The sequence below is a fragment of the Dasypus novemcinctus genome, chromosome 7, assembly GCF_030445035.2.
Source record: "Dasypus novemcinctus isolate mDasNov1 chromosome 7, mDasNov1.1.hap2, whole genome shotgun sequence".
In the NCBI taxonomy this organism is placed as follows: Eukaryota; Metazoa; Chordata; class Mammalia; order Cingulata; family Dasypodidae; genus Dasypus; species Dasypus novemcinctus.
The window spans coordinates 104,546,556-104,551,564 of NC_080679.1; the positions used below are offsets into that span (position 1 = coordinate 104,546,556).

The following is a 5,009-nucleotide window of genomic DNA, read 5'->3' on the forward strand; positions in this document are numbered from 1 at the left end:
TTACATACTCACCAGAAAAGGTATGAAACATTTGAAAAACAAAATTATGCATGGCTGTTTCTTGTAAAATCGTGTTTAAAATAGTATTATGTAGTTAAACACATTTTAGAAAGTAGAACTTGGTGGTAGCTGCTAAGTTGATATACATGTGAGCTGTTGCCAACCTTCCTATTACTTACATGGTTTCCTTTTCAAGCATGGCTGGTTTCCATCTTCCATGGACAATCTCTTTAACTCTTGGCAATTGCATCACTGGATTCATTTCCCATTCTTTGCCCTTGTAAATGGATGCAGATTCCCTGAGTTTTCCAAAGTTGAGGAGCTCTTCCTTCTACAAGACTCTGATGGTAAGTTTCCACAAATGTCTTGCTTCATTAATTCTTTCATCTTCACATCATACATTTCCTACTGCCTAACCTGCAACCCAGTTTCGCCAAACCAGGGCTCATTTTAGGCACCTCTATGAAGCTGAAATTTGCTGATTTCTTGAATATAGACAGCGACGTTGTTTTTGGCTCTCTCTTATGGATATAGGGTTATGCCCTTTTCTGCATTATACAGATAAAAATATCCCAAACATTCTTCTGCAGTTTTAAAAGTTTATTCCAATGCAAAAATTAATTTGCATTGGAATCTTGGAATCATTTTCAGCCTCCATTCTCAAACTCTGCTTCTGGAGACGAAGACAGCGGCGCCAGGCTGCAACGCGTTTCCCGGCAGGTGATTCCTTACCGCAGCTGGCCCTCAGTCTTGCCCTTGGGGCTGCTGCATAAGGCCCACAGGGGCGCTTAGGGGATGTTAGCAGCGCAGAAGAAACGGGGCCTGTTAAGGAATTCTTCCCTGAGATGGATAAGAACATAGAGTTCGCAGAGCTCTTTGACCGCTGCACTGCGGGTATCTCCCCGCAGGCCACCTGCTGTGGCTTTGACCCCACAGCCGACTCGCTTCAAGTGGGTCCTCTGCTGGCGCTGCTGAGCTTGTTTCATTCCCAGCCAGCTGGCCACAACGTGATCCGCGGGAGGGGGAGGGGGAGGGGGACACAGCCTGTCAGAGAGACCCAAATGTCACCACGAAGGAGCACGAGGCCCTGGACGCAGAGCACGTGGGAGGCAGCGAGCGCCTTGTGCCAAGCCCCGCAGAACCTTCCGGGTGATCACCCACAGCTCTTTGCTGAGGCACAGAGCTGGGGCCGCTTCTCAATACTGGACAACTCAGCTAGGTACAAGAGGCAGCATCTCTTGGGCTTCCTGACTACAGTGGGCATTCAGACCTGGCCCAAGAGCCCAGAGGGCATGAAGGTGGCAGAGTTCTTATACCAGGTACTCCAAGCCTATGACTTCTACTCCCTGTTCCAGCATTATGCATGCCGAGTTACGTCCCCTCGGCTGGGCAACATTATGTCCTGATGTGAGTTCATCCACGAGATGACTCGAGAATAGGTATTTGGAATCACTCTCCCTCTAATTAAAAACAGAACTGGAGCAAAGCTGGGAAAGTCTGCTGGCAGTGTTGTTTGGCTAAACATAGACAAGGCATCTCCAGTTGAATTGTATCATTTCTTTGTCAGGCAGCAAGATGATTCTGTAGAACTGTACCTGAAGCTCTTCACTTTTTTACCCCTTCCAGAGATTGACCACATAATGCAGCTGCATGTGAAAGAGTCAGAAAACCTGGTTCCTCAGCTTGCCACAGAAGTAACAAAGTTTGTTCATGGGCAAGAAGGGCTGCAATCTGCTAAAAAGTGTACACAAGCACTTTATCGTCATAGCAGAAATGCACTGGAGTTGATGTCTGATCAAGAGTTAAGAGTTGTTGAAAGAAGCCTTCCCCCCAGCATAGGACATGACTCCCAGGGATGAGCCTCCCTGGTACTGAGGGATTACTACCAAGTACCAGCTGATGATGTAACTAGAAAATGACCTTGAATAAAAAGGTCAACTCAGACCAGCAGAATATCTCAGTCTACCTATAATACCAGGAGTTAAAAACGCTTTTTGATCTGAAGAAAAGGGGGAAATGGAAAGGACAAATGAGTTTATATGGCTATTAGTTTATATGGCTATTAGAGCTGGGAGGTTTTTAGAGGGGTTGCCCTTATGCACAACTCAGCAGAGTCCCAGGGACAGATAAAGTAGATACAACCCAAGGTATCGGTTCTGCTGAGGTCTACAGAGACCCACAGGTTTTATGGTCATGGCAGAGGGAGTTCAGTGCCATGTCAGTTGGCCCTACTTTCGAGTTTGTGTTTCTGTGTGAAGGAGCTGGACTCAGATGTGATCTTTGTCCACAAGCCTCTCCTGTTACTTTTACCGGAATTGTAGTTGGGGTGCTGGGGTTTAATGTATACCCAGGGGACCTGAATCTCTGGACTGACCATGTGATAGCCAGGCCCTGAGCTTCAACAGACTTGCAACTCCTACCCTCTGGTTTATTGGACTTAACCCACTCAGCTATCATGGAGGTGAAGATGGTCAACCACCACACCAGGGAGCCAAGAGTGCTTACAACTGAAAGCAGGAGAATTGCATCCAGCATCCATGTGGAATCTAAGCCCCCTCTTGATATAAATGTGGAGTGGACACAACCATTCTAAGGTCCACAGGATGGAGGAATAGAGTATGGATTAGAGTAGACTTACTGATATTCTATTCATGAACTATTGTGATTAGTAGTAATCAAAGAAAATGTGGCATTGGTGTGGAGAAAGTGGCCATGGTGGCTGCTGGGGGTAGGGAGTGGGAGGAAGAGATGTGATGTGGGGGCATTTTGGGGGTTGGAGTTGTCCTGGGTGGTACTGCAGGGGCAGTTACTGGACATTGTATGTCCTCCCATGGCCCAGTGGGTGGACTGTGGGAGAGTGTGGGCTATGGTGTGGACCATTGACCATGAGGCGCAGCAGTGCTCAGAGATGTATTTACCAAATGCAATGAATGTCCCAGGATGATAGAGGAGGTTGTTGTTATGGGGGGAGGAGTGCGTTAAGGGGGATGGGGGGGTATATGGGGACCTCATATTTTTTTAATGTAACATTTAAAAAAACAAAAAAGACCAAAAAAAAAGTAGCTTCATTGCTTGTTTTTGACACTAGAACAAGCATCCTAGATACATGCAGCAAAGCAAATGCCATTCCAAAAGGCCCAGGAGGGTATGCGATGATAACAGAAGGCAAAGTCAGTATAAATCACAGACAAGTAACAGATCCTGAATGTTTTAGTTGTTGGACAACATAATCTCAAGAATGTACTTTTATTACTTAAAATAGGAAAAATGAATTTATGTATTATACAATGACTTCAGCTATAATGAAAATTCCTGCTGGTTTTTCAACCAAATTTTATCCTTCATTCATTCTCAAGACATAAAGGCTCAGCTCCAGAACTTAGACCTTCACTACTGCAAATCAGTAAAACAGAATGGAGTATAAGCTAGGCCTCACAGAGTGAGTAATTTCATTAATGTTATAGGTTGGTTAATATGTAAAATAAGTAAGTTGGTTGTGTGATGATGGAATATTTTATTTCCTGACCCACTAACATTAAGGATTGAGTAGAAAATCATCATTTCCTTAATTAATCAATTTTTATGTATTTTAAAAATTATATTTCAAGAAAGAATAAAATGCTCTCTTTCCTACCCTAAACTTCTTGTTTTCTTTTTTGAAATGATGACATGAAACCAAGAAAAGAGGTAGCACAAAGAATTGTGGATACCTGAAATCAGGTGGGGAACACTGCTCTCACTAGTAGTATGTAGTCAATCTTATACCAGTGGCACCTTTAGTCTCTAGTGTCCACATTAAAAATGGGAAATCTGGTATTGAAAACTTGTAACTTTCCATTGACTATTTTTGTTGTTGTTTAGGAAGAAATATAGTTCTGCTTAAAAAGGGCAAACGTCTCATGAAGCCATAGTTGGCATTAGAAATTACAGTAGAAATCATTCTTTTCAAAGGAAAGAACAAAATTCAGTACTTGATTTTTTTAGAAAGTTTCTAATTCAGTTTTCCATCCTTTGCCTGAATTTCTGTATAATTATATTTATTTACAGTCTTGTTTTGTGAACAGATTACTAAGGATGCAGTGTTTTATAAATTTGGATAATTTTAAATTAGTTTTAAATGTTAACTTCTGTCCTAAGCAGTTTGCAATTTGAGGTAAACTGAAAAGTGATGTGACCAAGCAACAAAATAGAGAAAAATGTTGTATCAAATATCCAGTCATGAGAAGACAAAAAGATATAAAAGTAAGAGAAATATCCAGGTAAAACTTAAGAGACTTGGCATCAAGATTGAGTTCAGCTCTACAAATGTTAGGCAAGTTAATTGTCCGCGACTGTTTCCACATCTGTAAAATTAAGGTATCAGCACCCCTCTTTCCCTGAAGGTCAAGTGAACATGTACACAAAAAAGTTCACAGTCACTTTACAGCATGACATAGCTTTAGTGCTCAAATTCTAGCCATTTACTGCCTGGATTACTTGGAGCAAGTCGCTCCCCTCATATGCAAAAACAGAGATGTAATAATACCTCATTGAGTTGTGGAAATTTAACAGGAAAAAAAAGTTACAAAACTTTTGATGGAGTATAAGCTATATTGTTATGTTTCAAATTAGATTTCAGTGCTAAAAAAACCATAGTTCATTTAAACCTGTCTCTGGTTTAGAATTTAGGAATTCATTTATTGACAAACTTCAATGTCATTTTATACCAGCAATTTTATTTACATAGCAACAACATACAAGTATCCCTTATAAATATCAGAGATCATCTCTACATACAGAACTTCACTCATTTTAAGGACCAACAGAGGAAGGTTTTCTATTCATAGGTTTCTTGCTTCTGTTTTTCTTTGTACGAAGTATGTAGTACTAGCAAGTACATTACTATAGCATGGCTTTAAAGCTGACATTTTGTAATTTGGACTCTGATATGATAGAGAAAGGTGAATTATGAGATGTTTTTGCCCTTACCAATTCAAAAAGCCATGGCATTCCTAAGTTACCATCATTTG

At 41.3% G+C, this 5,009-nt stretch overlaps 1 pseudogene; it reads left to right on the plus strand.

The window, feature by feature from the left end:
• Positions 1-284: 284 nt before the first annotated feature.
• On the plus strand, positions 285-3,303 carry LOC101442644 (tyrosine--tRNA ligase, mitochondrial pseudogene; annotated as a pseudogene).
• Positions 3,304-5,009: the final 1,706 nt, after the last annotated feature.